Here is a 24,635-nt window from a genome sequence, read left to right as displayed (position 1 = left end):
GTTGTTTTTATTTCTGGCAGATTAGTTGGTAATACTGCTGGTTGGGATACATAGAGCCCCCACGCCGCCAACCCCTGGATGCTGCTCGCTGCATTTTCACATTCACTGAAATGAAAACAACTTTACGGAGTTGTGAGGCCAGTAATACTTTTAGTCCTGAGCAAATGAATAAACAAAGATAAGTGTGCGTGCCACAGCAATTTATTTTTTCGTTGATTTATTAAATTATCTGTGCAGAAAAGTAAAAAAAAAAAAAGATATCTATTCTCTGATGTTTTTCTAGGATAGTGTCAATGGGAGTAATGACCATGTCGAGTGCCTTTGGCATATACATAGTATATTGCTGTATATTCCTTCAGATTTCGAATGTACTCCTATGGGATTCTGCCCATAAGCACATTATACAGTAACTGATTATTAAATTGCATCTGTGGCAAAGATCAATCTGCTCTAAAGTTCATTTCCTTATGCATCAGCTGCAAAACTAGTGCATAAACGGTGGAGCCTAGCTGCGAGGTTCTTCAATTCTCCTATAGAAAGATATTTAGAAATGTATTATAGATTTCTTACAGGGGTGCACTTTGGTAGAAGTCAGTCCATTGTTAGTTAGTACAAATAGAAGGTCTGTGTTGACTTTATTCCTTCTTTTTTACATTGAATTAGAAGTTCTTTAAGAGTTTACATGAAAAGACTCAACCAATGAGTTTCGACCCATTTCATTGAACTACTTCAGGATATATATGGCTTCCTGACAACATAATGCTCCAAGCAAAAGGCGTCTTACTAAAAGGCCTATTCCTTGTGATTAAATCATCCTTATGCAGAGTATAAAAAAGACTTTAGTTAATAGCTGTAAGAAGCAGACAGATTACTGTACAACAAACAGAAGGGCCCTGGTAAGCCTCTAAACAGTTGGGAGCACATGAAAGGGGCAAAACGCATTGGCTGATCTTTTAATGTAGATTCTGGAAAGAATATGAATTTGAAATAGAAAAGAATGAGTGAATTCAACACCCAAAGTCAAGACCATTTATTTGTATTTTCTAATAATTGATTGATGTCTACCATAATGCATTCGCACCAGAACCTATAACATGATGTCATACAGAGTCTTGTCCCAGTGGCATTCACCAGCATGCCTCAAATCCTTAAAATAAATGAAACCCTACATTTCTCTTTTTCAGTAAATACAAAGCATGCTTGCACAGTCTGTTTCCCCTTTGTGTTTCCGTGAGACAGTTAATTGCCTACTTTGCTCATACCCGATAGAGAAAATTCCCACTTCCTTGGTTTTGTAAATCGGGTAGGTTTGGATCATGAAACACTTCCTTGATATTATTTGCCATCATTACCTTTGTAATATTTGTTGATCATTGTTGCAACTTTTTCGCTTGCGCACCTTTACCCCAAATAAATATAATCCCTCAACAGTATTACACCTCACTGCCCTAAGAATCCCCAAAGTTAGTGACAATGGCGGCATTGTAAATGAGATCTGAGCTGAAGCTGAGGGATGTCTGTTGGCCATGCTCAGACCTGCTCTGAGGGAGCAACGCCCAACAAGACATCTGCGTGGAAACCATCTGGTCAAAGTCTATGAACTCTGTGCCGTACATCTCATCCTGGTACCCAGATATAAACCTCTTCTCTGCACCATCCACATTACCATCAAAAGAGCTGAAGTTCTGCCAGTGGGCTCCATTCTGGCATAAAGATGATGGGGTTTGCTGAGGATGTAAAGTGTTCTCCCCACATATGTGCTGCTCCAAGAGCTCTGGAGGCATGTCTGAGAAGGACTGATACTGGCACTGCTGGAGGGTGGCACCATGTAGGCTCAGCCCAGGCATATGATGCAGTCTGGTGTCGCGGTCCTGAATTCTGGGGTCTAAGTACTGCGTCCTGGGGTCTGAGTGCTGCATGGTGTTCAAAGGCTCCATATGACTGTATCTCTGGTCTGTAAGAGAACCAGAGAAGGGCTGGAGGAGGCCCAGCTGAGGTGTGCGGCCAGACGAGCATATCTTGTACATGGACCGGTACAGCTTCCCTCTCTTCATTCTTTGTGCACGTCTGTTCTGGAATTAGACCTGGAAAAAGTGATACAAGGAATTAGAAGGGTTCTGAAGCTATCATGGGTACAGGTTGAAAATGTTGGAAGCAAGTGAATGAGGAAGTATCACAGAAGGCAAAACTTGCGGAGAATTCACCACAGGCCATAAAAACACGTGGACAAGACAGCTTGTCACACTGGCAGGGTCAGTGCAATGGTACAAATAGAAAACATTCACTATAGAAAACTGAAAATAAAAAGACCTTAGTTTCTGTTCGGGAGTGGATTTATTCCTAGTGGAAAAGGAAAAATGTGACTATCTACTACAATGTCTACTTCATTCCAGCAGGAGTGTCTGGGCAGTAGGGCAACAATAGAGCAATAGTATATATTGCACAGTGCAGAGATTGTATGAATGAGAAGTCCCATGATAGGCAAAGCTGGCAGATATGGCAGCACAGCGGAGTAGGCTGGTGGAACTATATTATGACTTGAACCCTGTTCCTTTCTTGAATTTTACCTCTGGAACTGAAGTTTAGCGAGATCGAAACCTGTTCCATCGAAAGGAGTTTTTCTACTTCCTTCTTCTTATCCAACGGAATTCACCAAAATACATCCCTCTCCTCTCGCTGCATTACTCATTCACACTAGCATCAGGACCTGTAAGGTGGTGCAAACACCCTAACAGCAGCAGTGAATCCTTACCAGTATCCCTCCCTCATTACAAACAAAATACATTCAACCATTAACATGAATCTCACAGCCACAGCTTACGACCAGTGGAAGCATATACAGATGGGCCAATGAACCAATGGAGAGATGGAAGAAGCAGCTAATAAACAGACCCGTTGATGGACGAATGGTTTCATTCAGTGGGTGATGGGCAACTATGTGGATGATTGGATAGTTCTTTGCATGCATGACTGAGTAGAGTTGGATATCCCACTTCCAAGAACAATGGACCTCAGACTGCTAAACATCTATGCCTTAACTTGCTGCCTTGGAAAGAGTAATCATAGTGGCTTTTGCAATGTGGGCATGCTCTTGCTCTTTTGAAAGGATTCTCAGCATCAGTTCCAGATTCAGCCCCAAGAGAAAATAAGAATGTGCTGCCTTTTCTGGAGTAGTTGACCACAAATAGTGTCAATAGAGGCTTAGGCGAAATTTAAAGGATGTTGGTGTAATTCATATAATGTGTATTTCATATTACTCAAAATTCCATTGTACCGCCATGTTGTGTAATTACGCAACCGTTTATGGCAAAATTATATTGCAGGAGCACAGAAACAATGTAAACAACCAGACAGCGAGAGGCTGTTTTCAGGCAGTTGTCTTTCTTTAACTATTGTTTAAGCACAAAATGTGCCTTTTTGTCAAAAATTGACCCACAGGTGTGTTTTGTGCTAAAGAATAGCCCTAAATGACAGTTTTTCATTTTGCATAATTACGAGTAATTGTGTGTATTTTTCCTGAAATTTTCTGTAATGATGCCAAAGAAAATTACAGTCATTGGTTAATTGGTGATTGTGATTGAATTTGTTAGACATTGCACGAGAAGAGATGTTTTTTTTAATATGTTAGAACGTTCGCTGGCTGTTTGGATTGTTAGTAGATCAGAATTGGTGGAGAGGTGCCTGCAGAGCAGATTAGTAGATCTTAGGTGGTGGAACACAGGTGTTGAGGTTCTAGTTATTAAATCATGTTTTCCAAATAGATGTGGCTGGTGCAATTGTTAAAAGAAGAGTGTTGGTGTAGCAAAGGTAAAGAGTTGTAGGAATTTTAAGAAAGAGCAGGCAATCTGAAGGCTGGAAATATTAGAAGCTCGTAGTTGGCCGCATGGAAATACAGGTTGGGGTTGTTAGAAGTTTAGAGCTGACTGAGTGGATGTGAAAAAAATATTAGGAGCCATAGTTGGGGGAATGGAGATGATGGTTGGGATTGTAAGCAGGTTATGGTTGGGAAGGTTAGAATAGGTCAAGTGGAAGTTGTTGTTTGTTTGCTAGTAGTTAATGGTTGGTAATGGTAGGGATGGAATAAAAAGCAAACTTAGTATAGTTAACAGGTGAGCAATGGTAGCCATCAGGATTGTTGGCAGGCCTTAAATACCGAAGAAGAGGTGATTGATGGAATTGGGATACATTAATAGTTGGTGTAGCACCGATCATGGTTGGAATTGTTATGATCGGGCTGGAAAAACTGAGGTGAATGTTAGAGTTGTTTGGGGGTTGGAGAGTGCAGTACTGTTAGAACATTAGAACTGGGTCCACGTTGGTAGTTAGTGAGATTTCCACAGAGTTAGAATTGGACGACTGGAAATGCTCAACTAGTGTTTGAGTTGGAAGAGGAGAGGTGGTGTTTGAACTGCCTAGGCTAGAGGTGAGCTAACTGAAAAGAAGAGCCTGTTGGTTTTGTTAGCTTGCTGAAGCAGGAAGAATCACAGCTGAAGTTGTAGTCATTGAAGGTTGACTAGATAGAGTTGTCATTCTTAGATCTGTCTCAGTAGAGCAAATGTACAAGGATTATTAGTAGGTGGCGTTGGCAGGCTGGAGGGATTGGTTGCCGACATACCTCTGCAGTCTGTTATGTTGTTCTGTACACCTGCTCCTGTAGACTGTGTTCTTTACCAGAGAGATAGCTTTGAAAGTCACTTTGCTTTTCTGAAAGTAATAGTGTATTTAGGATTACTCTGACTGCTGAGTATTTAAAATTCACAGTCTCCCTTTAAAATTTGAATTTTGTTTGTATTTTGGCCATGCATTTTTCTCAGTGTTAAAGGCAGTATTGAGCTTGGCGCGGTTTGAATTCTATAATGGTGAAAATCTGGGGCTGTAGTTCTCATTACCACTCCTATGACAACAGCAGAGTCGGAACAATGTTTTTCCACTTTAAACAGAATCAAGACATTCCTGAGGAACACCATGATTGAGGAAGACTGAATGCTTTAGCAATGTTCTCCATAGAGAGAGACCTTGTCAAAATAATCCCTTACTTTAATGTTCAAGTCATTGAGAAGTTTGCAGCTATTAAAGACACTTGTGCTGATTTTGTCTAAAAAAAGTGAACAATATGTTCATCCTAACATTTCTTAATTGCTGCTAGTTTGCAACCTGCTCAGTTGTTTCCCATCTGCTGTATGTATGTTGGAGACACTGAAATCACTGGTTTATGCCTAACTTCAATCTGTTTAATGTTTAACTTATGGTTGCTCTGAATGACATGTGCAGTGCCTTGTAGGGGACCTACTACCTTTTTAATGTCTATTCCTTGCTGTCTCGCTGTGTCCAGTCCAACAAATCACAATAGCGTGTATTTGCTTAGTAAATGTAATTTCTAAAGTTATATCAATAAATGAAAACAATCTGTGAGGTACTCAGCATTGTTATCTCAAAGTCTGTTATGAAGATCTGTGGTTATACTGAATACGCCACTACCTGTGTTATTATATGAAATCTCTTTATTAATGTAATAACTGCACTTTCACAATTGCTTTATTAACCTTCTTTATTTCTCAAATTTGCTTGAAAATGCACCATTTGCCAACTCTTTTTTCAAAATGTTCTCGGGGAAGAACTCCCCCAAACCCACCTAAGGTTGCTCGGGCTCGCTCGTTGCAGTGCACTCCACCACACATTTTACACGGCACCACTTTCAAATATCACCAGCCGCCACTAGTCCTGTGCACAGGAGTCTAAGTATCTAGTGGAAAGTGGAAGTTGATGCAGGTATTCATATGTGCAGTCATAGGCACCTGACCATTCAAACAACCAGGTTTTTGCTTGTGGTGACACTTGGACTGTGAAGATGTAAAGTGGAGTGAAGTGTGTGCACAATGGGGAATTGTGGATCAATTAATGGATAAATTAACTGATGAGCGGTTGGTTGGATACAAATCTTTTGACGGCTTGGGGGTTGGAAAGTCAATTGTCTCTGTTGAAGCACACTGTTGTTTTTCAACTGTGGGCACACTTGTAAATGTGCCTGTTGGGCAGAGGTTGAATGAGAGGTTTGGCTATAAACAGTGTGGAGATGAGTTAGGGAGTCTCCAGGCTGCCAGGGGCTCTATGGTCTGCTCTGGTGTCTCTCCAGCAGTCTACTGCTGTTTCTAACTATGTCATGGCCTTACTGCTCTCACTGTTACTCCTTGTCCTGATTTCTGACTCTTCTCTCACCTCTGTCCTCTGGCCTCCTCCCTAACGCCCATCCTGCCTCCTTAATCACTACCCCTAGACCACTGCACTGTCCGGGGTGGTGCTGATGAGAGGTACATTCCACCCACAGGCCTCTTCCATCATTCCCACTATTTTGTTCCACTACCCCTCTACTGATCCCTCTCTGACTCGCCCCTTTCCCTCCCCACACTTGGAGGAGACATTCGAGCCCTGCAGAATACTATGGAAATAGAAAAACATTTTTTACCAGGCAGGCACAATGCCTTTACCACACATCCTTTACCACGCAATTCCTTTACTGTGAAAGTTTTTACCACACAAGTGCCTTATGGAAATTAGTACAGCTAACGCAGGGGTCTCGAGCATACCTGGATTTTCGCCTCTGGGGGCTTTGTGAAAGCTGCAAGCTCCTCCCAGGTGCTGATGTCAGGGTAGGGCACCATTGTGAAGACCCTCTCCAGGTCTGCCAGCTGCCCCCTGGTGTAGGTGGTTCGCTTCCGTTTCCTCTGCCCCGGAAGGGATGCAGTCACCTCGTTCTCTGGGTCCTTTCCAGCTCGCCGCACACCTGAGAGGTGAAAAGAGACTCCTGTTACCACGAGGCCGCGTGGGTGTGTGACGTGAGACCCGGGCGTCTGATGCATGCTAGTAGCGCGCGAGCTCTCACACCTGCCAGCCATGCTGCCTGCAGCTAGTGAGCGCCAGCCCCTATGCTGGTGTTCTTATGTACTCTGGTGTTACTTTCCACTCGTGCAACAGCAAGCACACTGCTAACCTCATTTGTGTGTTTACTCTGACAACATTTGCATGTGTATAAATTAATGTACGCGTGTGCAAACATTTTGGTAAATTAATGTTCAGAAAGACAGGCAACTTCAAATGTTTTGGGGCTCATGTCAAAATGCACTTCAAAGTTTACCAGTAGCACCCTGGGGTACTTTGTATCTTGCCACTACCTACCTGCCGCTACCTACCTGGTGGACGTTTCCAGGAGCTGACAGCTCCAGTCCCGACCACCCCTTTGGCAGCTAGTACCATGGGTCACAGCAGCTGCGTACCAGGCTTATTCGCCCTGACGGGAAAGTGGCGCGCGCCTGCACCAGCCGGCCAAGGCCTGAATACAACATCAAAGCAAGCATGGGAGTTGAGGGGCAAGGGGGCAGTGCGTCACCGGCTTCAGGGATTTCAAACTATGTATCCAACTTACTTTGAGGTGAACCCCGAGTCTATGAGATGACAGGCAAGACTCTGAGATGACCGCAACCTAGAGAATCCACTAGGTTGTTAAAGTAAACCCCAGGAGTGGGGCACTTTGTCGCTGGTGCATTGGAGTCATCTAGAAACCTTACCACAGGGAAAAGTACGCAGCTAAACAGCTATGGACACCGCGCACCCTTTGAATGGTAAATGGAGCCACACAGAGGCAGAATAATAGACCAGGGTAAAGAACCCCAGAAGACTGCAGATTTAAAGAGGCTTGTTGAGGAAGCAGGCTGGGCCTGGCAGCAGTGTGACCTTGTGGATCACTGTACACGAACAGGAGACACTCTGTCTCCTACACTGCCCAGTAGCAGCAGCCAAGCTGTCTCGTATAGAGTGGGTTCATGCTGTCTCATATATAGTCCCGGGACAGGAGACATGCTGTCTCACATATTTCACCCATGCATTCCCGCACCCTCTTCTCTCCTGACGGTCCTTCTTTCCGAAGGACCGCGGACCCCCCTTCTCAAGTTAAGGCCATGCAGGACGGTGACTATTTCAGAGTGCCGTGTTTGGCGCACTGTATAAACCTGGTTGTTCAAGATTTCTTGAAAAATGAAACCGAAGTCATGAAGTTACTGTCTATTTGCCGAAGAATCTGCACACATTTCAGCCATTCTTTTAAGGCCCGGAAGCAGCTGAGGAGCATTCAACATGTACGTAAAGTGCCAGTCAAAGGACTCATCCAGGAGGTGGCAACACATTGGAACTCAACCTTTTACATGCTTGAGCGTCTGTTTGAGCAGTGCATGGTAATCAATGACTATATCTTTACAGCAGGTTCTGCTGTGAATGACATGAGGCTAGAGTTGGAGGAATGGCAGCTAGTAAAAAGCCTGACAGACATGCTTCGTCCTTTTGAGATCTTCACGCGTGAAGTCAGCAGGGAGGACTGTTCTTTGAGCAAAGCTATCCCATTGTTGCGCATGGTAGGACACCAACTGAAGGCGGTGTCTTCAACGTTCAGAGATGATGTTGGAAAGCAAGCTGCATATCTGTTGGCGGAGAACTTATTAAGCCACCTAGTTGACAATGAAAGGCTTCAAAAGATACATACAGAACAACATTACATTTGTGCCACTATTCTGGATCCACGGTACAAAAAGGCAGGGGCCAGCAAAGCATTCATTCCTTTTGATGAGGCAGATGTTTCAAAGTACAAACATTGGATAGCTGTGTCAGCCAGTCGGTTCGAAAAAGATCGGCAGAAAATTCAAGGAGCCGTCAGAAGTCTAACTGAATTAGCAGGCGATCCAGCGTCAAGTTCCACTTCTGAATCTGTGGGCGAAGGGAGTAACTTTCCTTCACAGCCATTAACGACACCAGCAGCAACCGTATCATCATCCTCACCTGCACCAGGCCTACCCATAATATTGTCGGAAGCGGATTGGCTAACTCATCAAGGGTTTGTTCGTTCCAGTGCTGAGAAGGCCACAGATGGTACGCAAAGTGGAGCAATCGTGGAGAACCTTGAGTTGATGGTGCAGGCCTATCTGGATGAACCAACACAGGTCTTTTCTAATACGAACCCATTGCTGTATTGGTACAGGAAAATGGCTCTATGGCCACTGATCACCAACCTGGCTATAAATTATTTGTCTTGCCCACTCGCAAGCGTGTCTTCTGAACATGTTTTCAGTGCTGCTGGTGCTATTGTAACTTCAAAAAGGACCCGCCTCTTGGCCAAAAATGTGGAGAAGTTAATACTGATCCAGATGAATCAGCACTTGATACCACCAGATTACAAAGTACGTGAATGCACGCAGGAAGAAGAGGACACCGACTTAGGTGACGGAAGTTCTTCTCTGTTACCTGACCTACTCCCGTCTGAATTCCTGGAGTTGGAGGACCAGCTCTACTTCCCTGACACCGAGCCCTGAAAATGACTTCCTTTTTTTCATCCTTATTCACTTTTATTCCTGTGTGTCTTTCTTTGTTTTGCAACTTTTACCACAACAAAACTCTAATCACCTTATCACAACAAGTCCATCAGCAGCACTGTCTTCATCTTATATTAGTTATTGATTTGAAGGTGTCGCAGTCTGCATTCCTGAGGTTCACAAGTTCACAACTCAATCATGCTCCTTTATACTCCTCCTCCAGACTCCCCCTATCCATTTCCCTTAAGGCAGATGGATGGATTACGACGAGTCCCCTCAAGTGGGACTGAAATTACTGACTGACTACATGCTTGCTGATTGCTGACAGAGTTACTTGTTCTGATATTGACAGGAGAGCCTGCCCTGTGGGCCCTCACTTTCCGAAGAAGATGCGGACAAAAAGTAAAACAGGTAATGAATAATTGAGAAGATGGCATGCACTGGACAGCAATGGCTGTCTGGCTCTGATGAAACAAATTGCTGTTTGTTTTTTGTGCATGAAATAATGATTCATATGTCTTGGGATAGCATAATTTTTATTGGATGTGATTTGAAGAAAATCCATGGTGGGAAAGAGGAGTTAGGGCCTAGCTGCAGAGCGCGTTTGGACCGATGTTGACTGGTTGGGTGAAAAGTATGAGTTTTTGCTTTTCTGCTTCTGCTTTTTTTTTGGTTGGCTGCAGGGGTCTGGGGGCATAGCTCGGAAGGTCTAATATCGGAATCAAGTGTTTTGGACCAAATCGGAGGTGAAAAAGGTTTTGCGTTTTTGCTCACTTGCCTCTCTTTGGGGTGCTGTTTGGGGGGCTTGCAGGTTTTTGTGGGTGGGTTTTGGGGTCTGGGAGCACTGCTGGCACAGTCTAATGTTGATTGCATTTGTTTTTCAGGAAATCCATGGTGGAAAAGGGGAGTTAGGGCCTAGCTGCACAGCGTATTTGGACTGAATTGAAGGTAGTAGGCCCATTTTTGCTTTTTGCCTGTTTGGGGGTGTTAAACTTGTTTCCGCCCGTGTTGACATGTCTGGGGGCATTGCTGTGAAGGTCTAATACCGGATAGAAGTGGTTTGGAGAAAATCGGCGGTGAAAAAGTTTTTCCATTTTCAGGAATTTCGCTCACTTTAGCGTTTTCGGGGTGCTGTTTGGGGGGGTTCCTGGTGTTTCTGGGTGGGTTTTGGGGTCTTGGAGCAACGCTGGGTATGGATACTTTTGATTGCAAGAGGTTTGACGGAACTCCATGGTGGCAAAGGGGAGTTAGGGCCTAGCTGCAGAGCGCGCACAGAGTGATTTTGGAACTAGGGCTAAATATTTCGAAGTGCCCATTTTTCCATTTTTGCTTTTTGGCTGTTTGGGTGGGTTAAACTTGTTTTCGCCTGGGTTGGCGGGTCTGGGGGCATTGCTGTGAAGGTCTAATACCGGATAAAAGTGGTTTGGAGAAAATCGAAGGTGAAAAGGTTTTTGCGTTTTTGCTCACTTGCCTGTCTTTGGGGTGCTGTTTGGGGGGCTTCTAGGTTTTTGTGGGTGGGTTTTGGGGTCTGGGAGCACTGCTGGCACAGTCTAATGCTGATTGCATTTGTTTTTCTGGAAATCGATGGTGGAAAAGGGGAGTTAGGGCCTAGCTGCACAGCGTATTTGGACTGAATTGAAGGTAGTAGGCCCATTTTTGCTTTTTGCCTGTTTGGGGGTGTTAAACTTGTTTCCGCCTGTGTTGACGGGTCTGGGGCCATTGCTGTGAAGGTCTAATACAGGATAAATGTGGTTTGGAGAAAATCGGAGGTGAAAAAGTTTTTCCATTTTCAGGAATTTCGCTCACTTTAGCCTTTTCGGGGGTCTGTTTGGGGGGGTTCCCGGTGTTTCTGGGTGGGTTTTGGGGTCTTGGAGCAACGCTGGGTATGAATACTTTTGATTGCAATAGGTTTGACGGAAATCCATGGTGGCAAAGGGGAGTTAGGGCCTAGCTGCAGAGCGCGCATGGAGTGATTTTGGAACTAGGGCTAAATATTTCTAAGTGCCCATTTTTCCATTTTTAATTTTTGGCTGTTTGGGGGGGTTAAACTTGTTTCCGCCTGGGTTGACGGGTCTGGGGCCATTGCTGTGAAGGTCTAATACCGGATAAAAGTGGTTTGGAGAAAATCGGAGGTGAAAAAGTTTTTGCGTTTTTGCTCACTTGCCTGTCTTTGGGGTGCTGTTTGGGGAGCTTCTAAGTTTTTGCGGGTGGGTTTTTGGGTCTGGGAGCACTGCTGGCACAGTCTAATGTTGATTGCATTTGTTTTTCAGGAAATCCATGGTGGCAAAGGGGAGTTAGGGCCTAGCTGCACAGCGTATTTGGACTGAATTGAAGGTAGTAGGCCCATTTTTGCTTTTTGCCTGTTTGGGGGTGTTAAACTTGTTTCCGCCTGTGTTGACGGGTCTTGGGGCATTGCTGTGAAGGTCTTATACCGGATAAAAGTGGTTTGGAGAAAATCGGAGGTGAAAAGGTTTTTAAATTTTCAGGAATTTCGCTCACTTTAGCGTTTTTGGGGGGCTGTTTGGGGGGGTTCCTGGTGTTTGTGGGTGGGTTTTGGGGTCTTGGACCAACGCTGGGTATGGATACTTTTGATTGCAAGAGGTTTGAAGGAAATCCATGGTTGCAAAGTGGAGTTAGGGCCTAGTAGATAAAAGCCTTTGACACTATTTTTAACTTAGGGCTCGTTAGGCTTAGCAGTATTGCATGTGTTTGGGGGAGTTCGAGATTTTGGCAACTGGGTTCTGGGGTCTACTCTTTGAGCACTTGTCGAAAAATGTCTAATCCTCGTTGCAAGTGGTTTGAAGAAAATCCATGGTGGGAAAGGGGGGATTTGGGCCTACTTTACTTTCAAAGTACGTTTTGTCACCATTTTCCATTAGGCCTCAGACAGGTAGCAGTATCACACGTTTTTTGTGGTCTGATTGGGGGTAATCTACATTTAGCATCGGTGTTTAAGGGTCTGGGAGCACTGCTGGGAAGGTCTAATTTTGTTCTAAAATCGTAGTTTATACTACACCTAGCTTGAGGGGAAAGATCCGCAAAATTCGCCTATCTAGGGTGCCTCAGGGGTTTTTGTCACTACAACCCTTTCAGTTTGAGGTTCATCATCGAAAAGGGAGAGACAACGGTAATGCTGACTTTTTGTCTTGCTTACCCCTTTTCCCAGAGCGGGAACATTTTAAAGGGGGCGGGGGGGGGTTGTCAGGCAGACCCCTTGCATGACCTAGGAGAAGGTGACATACTTTGGCATGTCGTCTTAGATGAGTCCTTACAGGATCCTGCCTCTTTGTCCCCACAGACTTTAGACAAACTTCAGACATGAACATGCATATCTGTCTCTCCTTCCGTGTACAGGGAGGATCACAGGGGGGACATAGAGCTATTGTAAAAAAGTGCAGCCCCTTTAAGAACTATTACATGTAATGGGGTGACCCTGTAACCCTCAGAACCTGGGTGGGTAATAGACAAAATAATAATGGTTCTGTCGGACGGAAATACACAGTGTTTTAGTATTTCAATGATACTTTATGCATACTTCGTTCCTAACCAGGATACAAAGATAAATGTACTTATACCAATACAAACAAACACACTGACCACAAAGTAAAAAACGAAAGTCAATTTTTACTCATAAGGTTTCATCTCTTGAGCACCACTTGTGGAACACTATTCACTACTGGGACATACATCAGAACAGATAGAATGGACAATATTGGAGAAGGTTATAATACACCCAAGGGGTGGAGACATTACCAACCAACTAAATTACAAAGAGTGTAGATGGATACACATAATGGAAGCAACAACACAGGGTCTGAATGAAGAGGAAGAGACCTATGTCAAAATGAGCCGTCTGTAAATGCCACTATATTGTCTCGTTATAACTTTGGGCTCAAAGGCAGAGGCGAACATAGTTTGACGTTACACAGTAGGGAGTAGTCTAGATTAAGTTACACTCTGGAAAAACATACAAAATGATTAATGTACAAACATGAATTTGAATGTCCATTCGGTACACCAATGATCTATGTATGTCATTAACAATATAAGTAGGTGTTGGGAATAGTTTGAACTGGTTGCAAATACAATACAGATATACAGAAATGTTTGAAAGTCATCAGTGTGTGTATAAAATTGCTTATACTTTTAGATCGTTTTGGTTTTCGGTGAAATATACATAAAGCAATGGAAATAGCAGTGTAGGATTGATGAATATCACCCACGAAAAATTTTACACAGTGTTAAATGTGTGGTAAACTGGTTTTTCTTGAATGTATTATAAATCAATGACTTTTGCAGTATGACAAATGGATATGTGTAAAGAACTAAAAGGAGGTCCGTAGCAATAACACAAATAGTAAATATGAGTTAGTATGAAACGTTATGTCAAAACTGATTTCCCTTTGATAAATACGAGGAATGTACTGCCATACAGCAAAATTGTATCGATGTGCCCAATGGTCTATTATGAGGTCAGGATGTCCATAACAATAACGTTCTGATGTGTTTGAGGGTTCTAAAAGGAGGTTACGATGTCCATAACAATAACATTTTGATGTTTACAATAATTACGATACTACGCCTTTAGAGGGCGATAGACCACTACCAGTATCATCAGTAGATTCCAGACTACTAGATACGTATCCACGTGGTCTACGTTATATACGTAGGCTGAATTGTAGACAGAAGATATCACCCACAACATACGGAAGGTTAAGGACACGAGCTACGCGAATAGAAGTAAGTGAAAAAGATACCCAGGCGAGACTATGGTTTAGTGTGAGTTCACACGTCTAGCTGCAAACCTGCATGGTTACGGGGCATGATAAAATAGTATAACGTAAGCACTGGGCTTGTTTAAAGTAACACCGTGATGGTGAGAGTAAACGTATCGCGTAAACACTTGGCTGGTTTACAGTAACAGCGCGATGGTGAGACTAAACACGTCAGACACCAGCCTAAGGATTAGGACCAAGAGAGTCCGCGAAGAGTAAGTCGAGGTGTAGTATACAAGGGTGGTGGATGTGTAAAGCGCTGCCATACATTTGGATACAGTAGAACCAGAGGAGACCGGCGTTAAAACCACGCGGTCCCCGAGCATGTCTTTTAATCGGTGTGACTCGTGAAAATGATTAGACACTTGAGTGTCGGTGGAAATCGAGACCCTCAGTATTTTTACGGGCATTAAAATGCAGTCATTAAAAGTTAAGGTCTCCGTGCAAGTAGAAAGAAAGTAGCTTCTTAGTGGGTTTTGAGTTTGGTCTGACTCAGGAGGATGGTTAAGACACCGAAATACCCACAATCTGTTATCATTGCACTAATAGTCAGGCAGGGTACAGTCGAGACCGGTAGCAGATGCTTGTGCACAAGAGTCACGGTTATTTAAATGTAGCCCAATTCCACTTAGAATTAGGCACTAATGGAATACATCACTCCTTTATTACAGATAAAAAGGAACAACGCTACACCCTACCTCCTGTATAACTAATCAATACAGAGGTATGTATCACAAACAGAAATCTGACGTATTAACTTAGCATAAATGAAAATACCAAATTAGGGATTTGAGTAACCCCCTCACCCTTAATTATAGGTCTAATGAACATCTATACGGCCTGAGTTGACGGACCGTGAGTACGCTTCAGAAAGAGACCAGGACTCCAAGCGGAGCTAGGTCTGCAAGAGGTGAGCAAATGAATATGCTCTCAATTGCATATTTGTTATACCACTGACCAATCCCTGATACTTGTCCATTATGATTAACAGGCTGTCCTACATATACACAGTCCTGATGAAGACCCGTCCTTGATGTGTTAAATCACCGCATCGCTCCCCAGGGTCGAAACGTCGACGCAATCCCTTCTGACACGAACCAACTATTCAAAATCTTGTAGGATCCAAGATTAAATTGATGTACCTACAGGATTATTGTATATATAGTTGTCACTGCCAATAAGTATATGAAGTAACAATTTTACTTGTTGTTTTAATTGTGTATTATTTCTTTGCACAAAATCTATGTGTCATGTATGTTTTAAGTATGTTTTAGGGACAGCAATTGGAATAATTGGTGTTTCAAATTCAAGAGATGAAACTTTATGAGTAAAAATTGACTTTCGTTTTTTACTTTGTGGTCAGTGTGTTTGTTTGTATTGGTATAAGTACATTTATCTTTGTATCCTGGTTAGGAACGAAGTATGCAAAAAATATCATTAAAATACTAAAACACTGTATATTTCCGTCCGACAGAACCATTATTATTTTGTCCTTTAAGAACTATGGCATGGACCAAAGAGGGAGAGACCTGGAAGTGCATTGAAAAACCAAAGGAGAAGGAATGCCAAGCACCAGAGATGAGAGGTGAGCCAAGACCCACCTGGTTACTGCCTCGCGAAGTCAAGAGTAGTTCCACTCTCATGAAGTCGGCAAGCCCTAGCCATGTCATGCCAAAGGCAAATTAGATCGACTATGAGGAGCGACCCAAAGATGCAGAGGAAGCTTCCGAATTAGGGCCATTTTTTTGGGGATAGAGATGTGATGCCACAGAGAAGCCCCCTGTAGAGCTTAAAACCCCACCACATTTGTAGAGAAACATGACGAAGCCAGGTATGCGGCTGCATACTGGAAAAAAGAGAGATGGTAGGGTCTTAAGAAAAATACTAAGAATATCGGCTTTTCTGTACTTTTTTTACTATTCTTTTCTGTTCTGCACACATTGGTTGAGAGTGAACTTCTGATCTATCTTTGCTCAGCATCTATTTTCTTTTTAATTTTGGTATGAAAAGCATGGGTGTTGATAACGTTTACCCGGGACGTGTTCACAAATTCCTTACCCCTTGTTTTCTGACTACTCAAGAAATAGAGGATGTGAAAGAACTTACCCCTGGCTTTTCTTTTGTTCGAGGGTGAATCCCTGCCAGGAAGCTGGATCTCACCAGTGTCTAGAAGAAGGAAACAAGACAAAGAGATTAAGAGAATTATTTTACTTTGTGAATAAATATGTTATTTGAAGCCTTAACTTTTTTCAGAGTCTATGTCATGTCTAAATCTTGCAAGTGGTGGAGAATGTGGGCAGATGAACCATTGATAAAAATTGAGAATATTGTTCAACAAGTAATACAGGGCAAGCACAAATTGGAATGGGACCTAGAGAGACCAATGTCCTCTACAAACGCAGACAGGGACATTTTAAAAGATTCCAGGAAAGCCCAGGTGGAACATTGACATAAAGTAGCAGAAGACCAGTTTCAGTTGACCTCCAGCCTTTCAGGTTCCTTTACCACCTCCTCTGTGGGTCCTAATATTGCCTTATAAAAGTACGGCACAGATCCAAGAGGGAGATACCCAGAAGAGCAGTGCATTGGACAACCAATCTCATGGACGGTGGTGCATGAATACCAATGTCGTACTTAACGTAAACAGCAATACATGATTATTTCTTTTTTCAATCCTGAAAGTTCTACATCGATGAGATGCATTTAAGGCATATCTCAGAGTGGAGCTGATTTCAATTATGGCTCATAATATTAAATCATTTAACTTGAGAAGGAAAGAATTGGATAAACACATTGCAAAATATGAACGTCTTTTTATTAGATGTAATCACAATAAATATAAGATGCAATTTCAAAAAACTTTGTTAGGAATTAAATTCTATATTGAGCAACAGGGCAGGCATACACATATCTAACAACATAGATACATTTAGTTGAAATGCTAATAGATCTGGAAGATTTTGGGCAAATTATCTTCATATCAAGAAAGATAAAAATCAAATTAATACCATTCAGAGTTCATATGGTCAAATAGCTCAAGATCCAATAAAGAAATATTTAATGAATTAATTAACTATTATTCAACCTTATATAATAAAGCTCCTCCTCAAGATAGGTTACATATTGATAAATTTTTGGAGAGGAGTGGTCTACCTCAAATGTCTTCATTAGCTTAGAATAAGTACAGTTATTAATAACTTTAGAGGAAATACAATTAGCTATTAAATCTCTTAAACTACATAAATCTCTAGGTCCAGATGGCATTCCTGCTGAATTTTATAAAGAATTTTCACCTCACCTTTTATCTCATTTACTCAATCTATTTACTTACTTCAGTAATACAGGATTAACTTCTGAGTCCTTTACTGAATCTTTGATGATTGCCCTTCCAAAACCTAATAAAGATCCCGCTATTATTTCAAATTGTTGCCCCATTTTTTTAATTAATCAAGATTGTAAATGTTATGCAGCGATCCTTGCAACTAGGCTGCTTACTGTGTTGTCTGTCATCGTGCACATTGATCAATCTGGTTTTATGAAAATTAGACATTGGTTAAACCTTTACTTATTGCTATTAGAAATTCTTCAGATATTGAGGATCTCACTAATAAAGCGTCAGCCTATGCTGAGGATGTTCTCCTATATATTGGTAATCCTGGGTCTTCTATTCCCTCATTGCTGGACTTACTCATTACTTACTCACATATTTCAGAATATACAGTAAATACTAATATAACAGGATTTGTTCCTTTAAATGTCCATTGTACTCCTGATATGCTTCTGAAAAAAGAAATTGTTTGGCAAAAAAATAAACTTAAATATCTTGGTATACTTTTTTCCTGCTCCATAGCATAATCAATGTCTTTAAATTGTGCTTCTAGACTAAATCATATTAAAGAGAAATTTCAAAAAATCTACTTCCAAAATAGCTGTTAATAAATAATAATAATTGCAAACTTTTAGATTGTTTGATTACCGCAGCTTTAAAATCAACTACTACCAATTGGAAAAATGCCTCATTATTATCAAGTCATGCATGGTGTGATTGGGTTATTTTTTACCAGAAAAGGAACAAACTTGACTTTATCAGGCATCATCCATAATACTAATAATGATCAACTATTCTGTAAACCAGTTGATAACTATATTTTAAATCTTTACATAGGTTCTACTAATAATAGTTGGTGTTTTTCTATGAATAAGTAGACTGGTTTTATTTGTAGCTCTGATAAGAATTATCTGTATTGATGATTATATTTACAACCTTTTTGCTCTTCCTTTTTAGGTCTTGCTAGAGCCAGCGCGTATGCGCTGCTCTTGCGAGAAATTTTGTAGCTGGTTAGAAAAGTGCTACCCACAGGCTTTTGCCGCCCACCAGCTTGCTATTACGCGCACACCCCATCCCTTCTCCCACTACCTCCTCGTTTCTCCTATTACAAGCTTCCCGCATTGTCGCTTGTTGGATCCATTTCACAGGGAAGCAACTCGCTTTCGTGTGCAGAGAGGTATTCCCCATTAAAGAACTCTTGATTTGTATGGCTGCGAACCATATTTATAACTGTGTGCATCAATGAAGACACGCCTCATAAAAGGTTCAAAACACAAGCCCAGTTGAAAACCGAGTTTGTCATCTTTTACCACTTACCTTCCACTGATCCTCCTACATGCCACTGGTAGTCTGATCCTGATCCCGTAGCCGGAAATCCCCAGACAAGTTTTATTGGGAGCAAAACAACAGCACTGAATGGATTCCTTTGTAATGCAAATAGAAGGAATCTCTAAAATATCTGCCCCAAAGCAGTGGCAGCACAAGTTTCACAGGGCTGTGGGGGAGAAAGCCAGTGCAGTGAGCTCGTTACAGATGTCACTCAAGGACAAAACTGACTTCTCTTTTTACATAAACATATCGGTCCCGCTGTTCCTGACAGGAATAGTTATCTACGCTGCATTTTCACAGACAATATTTACATTGTGGACAAAAGGAACAGCTCGCCAACATACTGAGCAGATAACTGGTCTGAAAGCTGTTAAATGTAAAGCAAACGGGACAGGAAACAGTGCTGCTTGGAGACGTCCCCTGTGCAACGTTCTGCAGCAGTTGCTGCAAAAGGCGAATCAACCCCTAGAAACCTCCTGAAGGGGAGCAGGTTATATAAAACTAACCTCTTCAGGCACTGGGACCAGCTGTCCCCGTGCTCCTCCCCCGCCGTCTGCATTCTTAAAGCACAAGATTGGAGCTCTGTGGAAGGGTGCAGCCAGACCTCCACCCCCCCCTTTCATTTCACCTCCCCCTTTCCTCCCCTCAGCTACAGTGACAAAGCACACTCTTGTGGAGCTCTAACGTGTTAGGAACTTTTTCCTCCTCTGCTGCCAGTAGATCCTCTGCTGCTGCCAGGAGAAGTAACTGAGTTAATAACTTTTATGCTTTAAGTACATTCAGCTTGCATTAAAGTTATGAACCTACTATCACCCTCACGTACTGGTCTAACCAGTGGTCGAAGTTCATTAAACAAAGTATGGGAACTGCGATGCTGCATGCCATGGGGTCAGGTGAGTGAGCGTGGCCAAAAAACCCTAATATTCGGTAACTTTTTTCGGTGTTTTACATTCAGGTAACTACATTTAAAATAACGCACAGCTTAAATGACTGTTAAAGGAAAGTTAAGTTAATTAGTAGGAAAGGAAATTTAAGTTAATTAGTAGGAAACGCACTATCAGACAGTATAAAACTCTAGGAGTTATTGTACAGCACTAGAGAGCCACAGTATTGAATCCTGGTTGGTGTAGTGGAGGCTAGGGACTTGAGTATTTTTAGTGTTACAGCGTCCCAGTCTGTGACAGGAAGCACTGTGAACAAGTAAATCATTAAAATTGCTTTGGCTGCAGCAAAATGCGCAACAGGTTTAAGATAAAAAAGTGTTCCCAAAATAAAGATTTTAGTATTGCTCAGACTGTACATATTGATTTTTTTATAACTGCCTTTTAAAAGCACTCCCTTCAGAAATTAGCTGGTAGCTCCTCCGCAATAACACTCATAGAGACACTCCACTTCAGTAGCCATACGCCATCTACACTGGCTAAGGGTGGAGAGCAGAATCAAATTTAAGGCTCTCTGCATCGCCTATAAGGCCATCCATCAGACCGGGCCGAAGTTCTTAAAGGAAGTCTTTCAGGTGTACACACCTGGAAAGAATCTAAGATCAGCAGCAAGTTGTCTACTGCACGTTCTCCGTACAAGAACGGCTACATGGGGAGACAGACGCTTCCTGGTAGCAACCCCCATACTATGGAACTCACTCCCCTTGCATATTAAAACTGCACCAACACTCATTGCCTTTCGTAAGGCCTTGAAGACCTGGCTATTTAATCAATAAGTTCGTGCCCTGAATCCTGTGTATCCCAGAGTATCTCACTGCGCCTAGACACCCCAGGGTATTAGATGCGCATTAAAAATCCCATAAATAAATAAATATGTCCTCAGGAAGCTTCAAGTGATTCTGTTAATTAAAGCCAATAAGGGCTTCCCTAGCACCCTATACATTTGCAGACTGACCAGTTGTGCACATTTAAATCTCCTTAAGGGAAGCAGGCACCCTTGCAAGAAGGCTTGTTCAGCTCTCAGCTTCTTCGGTTTTACAGCCCAGGAGACTCCCTGCCTTATACTTCTGCTGAAGCATTAACCATCCCGGGACGGGCATCTTTTCACAACAAGCATTGGCATACCCAATAGGTCTCGCCTTTGGGACCTTATAAGTACTAAATACTTATAAGGTCCCAAATGCGAGACCTATTGGCTATGCCAATACTTGTTCTTTTTATTACATAAGTATAAATCTTATTGTATGGGTACTATATTTCATTGTCTGTAATCTTTCTGTACGTGTACTATATTGCTTTATCGTTCATTTATTTTAGTGATATAATTGATTATGTACCTTCTCTGGTGCTCTTTCCTGTAAAGGCTTTGTGTAGGTACTTTTGTTTGAAAAATTGAATTAAATATCTTGAACACGTAAAACACAACTGAATAGGTAGTGACGTAATATGTCCTTGTCCATAAACACCTAGATGGAGAAGAAATGCACGGGCTGGTGTGGCCCACCACGGAGCCCTGGGGACCACCACCTCCCCAGGGCAAATTTGAAGATTGGAAGGGGACAGCGCCATCCCCCTCCTGGAGCCCTAGATGGACCGGGGCCACCACGCACCAGGGCTGGCTTCTGCAATGTCCCAAGGGGACCACACCAGGACATTGCTGTTTGCTCTGGCTTTGCAGGAGTACCACTCCCACCAAGCCATACCAAGTGTTGCTTTGCTTCTAGTAAGAAAGATCATAAAATGCTCTTGCTTACTAGAAGCAGAGCAGAATTGCTTTTACAAACAGGGATCTGCATTTTAGCAGCTCCCTGTCTGTAAAAGCATTGTCAACTCCACAGGAGGCAGGGAACCCACAGGAACTCCGGTGACTTTAGACTTCCCTCGCAGTCCCCAAAGTTTAAAAAGTGGCTGCCCTGGGTGGGACCAGGGCACCCACACAACAGACTGGGCCCCGGGGAATGGGGTCCCTGTGCCGAAATCAGCCCAGGAGGGGAGCTGCGTGGCCCTCCTCCCTTTTTTATTTAAAAAAATAATCATAATAAAAAAGGGGCAAGCTCCGGGGGTGGGGTCCATATGGCTGACATTTGCCTGGGAGGGGGCCCCCTTGGCCCACTCCCTTGAAATAAAAAAAGGAAAAGAGAAGGCCGGGGATGGGGTCCCAGGTTCTGAAATTGTCCCGGGGATTGGGACTGCGCAGTCCCCCTCACCCACTGCAAAAAGGCCCCCCCTTCCTTGAATATTATTTTTAAAAATAGCAAAATGAAATATTCAGCAAGTAGCCAGAGGCAATGCCCCCTTCACCACTACTCTGCAAACGTGCCTCCAGGCACAGTGGTGGTGGGGGATGAAGTCCCCTGGATCCTGAGGTTGCTTGGAATCCAAGAACCCCTCCTGTTACGTCCAGTAAGTCCCAGACAGCGTTATTTCTGATGCCTCCTTTCTCCACCACTCTGCAAACACACCTCCTGGCACGCTGCTGGTTGGGAAATGAATTACACTTTACTCCTGAGGGCCTCAGGACTAAAGTGGACTTCTTCACACAACAGTAGTACACGAGGAGGCATGTTTGCAGAGTGGTGGAAAAAGGGGGCATGGCCTCTGACATCCTCTCAGCAATCCATCTGTGTGGGTCTTACTGGAGGTAACAGGGGGGGATAGTTGGCCTGCAAGGACCCTCAAGAGCAAGTGGACTTCATCCCCAAGTAATAGTATGCCAGGTGGTGCATTTGCAGAGTGGTGGAGAAATGGAGCATGGCCTTCGACAACCTCTTAGCAATCCTGCTGTGTGGGACTTACTGGAGGTAATAGGAGGGGTAGTTGGCCACAAAGGATGTCCTTGGGGGGCAACTACCCCTCCTGTTAACTTCAGTAAGACCCGCAGAGTGGGATTACTAAGAGGTCTTTAGAAGCCCATCCCCTTTTTCCACCACTCTGCAAACATTCCTCCTGTCACACCACTGATTGGGGGATGAAGTCCACTTTAGTCCTGCGGGACCTTTGGGGCCAAGACGCCCTCCTGGTACCTCCTGTAAGTGATACACCGAGGGATTACTGAGAGCTAATCCAAGGCCCAGCTCCCTTTCTCCACCACTTGGCAAATTTGACGACTACTTACAAAACCATAGAAATTCACTTAAAAATACAAATGTTACAGGGATATTGTAGTTAGGCGCAGATTTCACTTGTACAAAACCAGCGAAATTCATCAGCTGAGCTAACTATAACTCACGCCCCCGTATTTCACTGCTTATGACCTCACATATTACATCACTCATGACATAGTCAGTGACATCACTCATGACATCCTCCACAGAATCACTGATGCACCCACTCACACACTGTAGAACTTTTCATACACCCACTCCCACACAACCATTCACAAACCCATTCACAGACCCATACCAGTACTTACACACCAACTCCCTGATTCATAGATCTACACACACAACCACTCACTCACCCGTACAGCCATTCGGACACCCATTTACTCACTAATACAGCCACTGGCGTATCCACTCATATACCCATACAGTCATTCACACACTGAGTCAGTCATACAGCCACTGACTCACCCTCTCACTCAATCAAACATACAGTCACACACCCTCTCACTCACCCACACAGACACACAGACAACCATACAAGAACTCAGACACCAATCACTCACCAATACAGCCAATTACATACCCACTCACACACCCATGCAGTCACTTAGACACAAACTGGCAGACTAATACAGAAATTCACACAACTAGTTACTCACCCATATATTCACTGAGACATCTAATCACTCACTTATACAGCCATTAACCCACCCACTGAATCATCCATACAGGGACATACACCCACTCATTCACCAAAACACCATTGTATATTTATTTAACACTCATACACTTTTTAAAAATACTCAGTGTCACCTTTTTAATTGCAGTTTTGTTTCCTTAAGTTAACTTTTTTTAAAGCAATCACAGACATGGTGGTCTGCTGACCGCATCAGGTCACCATTACTGTTAGGGATTCCTATCGTAGTGAGTCAGAACTTGTGACCTACCTCATCAATATGTACGAGATATATTGGATGCAGATCCACTACAATTTGGAATTTTAAAAACTGATCTATTTCTACAAAGATAAGTTTGTAAAAGTCTTTACTTGTCGCAAAAATACTCATAGTACACATGTCCCCTAGATGCTTCAGCATATGCGGGGCTCTCGTGAAAGACCCAAGGACAGGAGTATTTTTGGGCCACTTTCATCCCCGACTCCTCTGGGATTTTAAAATTCCTCAATTTTAATAACATCTAAATTGACTCTACAGTCTGATTGCAATGTAAGTAAAAGTAGACACCAATTATTTTGCATTCAACTGTACTTTACCTCCATTAGTTGTAGACTTCCATCTCCGAGCACACATAGCTGTTATTAGCAGTAGTATTAGTAGTAGTAGACAACCGTAAGGCAGAAGACTATACCTTGTGTTGCTTGCATTGGGATCTGCTGTTACATCTGAAAAGGCACATAATTTAATTTTATTAGATTACATTTTATCTTTCCTATTGTAAATTACAAAATATTTGATAATTGGCTCCACATGAGTTCAGAAATCTGTGGGAAATATTTACACCAAACACTGACCCAAACCCAAAATGAGCAGAGCTTTTATAATCATAGGATATGATGTGGCCTGGTAGCTACAGGTGCTGACTATATAACGTGGGGAACAAGGCTTGAATCCCAGCCTTTGTTTAGCATCCAGTGATTGCCAGCAAATCTCTCTTTGATGAAAAAAGTGTAACTTGTCTGTGTTTGTTGTGAAGTGCTCTTATGCCCTTGGGCAAGGTTTGCACCATCTAAAACTTCCAAAACCTCTCTTGTTTTTGATGTAACAGACTGTAGCATTGTTCCAGGT

General features: G+C 42.8%; 1 pseudogene; it reads right to left on the bottom strand.

Moving 5' to 3' along the window:
- Window positions 1-1,448: 1,448 nt before the first annotated feature.
- On the bottom strand, window positions 1,449-24,220 carry LOC147660698 (homeobox protein SEBOX-like; annotated as a pseudogene).
- Between the last annotated feature and the right edge of the window lie 415 nt (window positions 24,221-24,635).

This window comes from Lissotriton vulgaris, unplaced genomic scaffold (genome assembly GCF_964263255.1).
Source record: "Lissotriton vulgaris unplaced genomic scaffold, aLisVul1.2 SCAFFOLD_712, whole genome shotgun sequence".
Lineage (NCBI taxonomy): Eukaryota > Metazoa > Chordata > Amphibia > Caudata > Salamandridae > Lissotriton > Lissotriton vulgaris.
The sequence above is the reverse complement of the archived record's forward strand: the minus strand, read 5'-3'. Positions and strand labels throughout refer to the sequence as shown.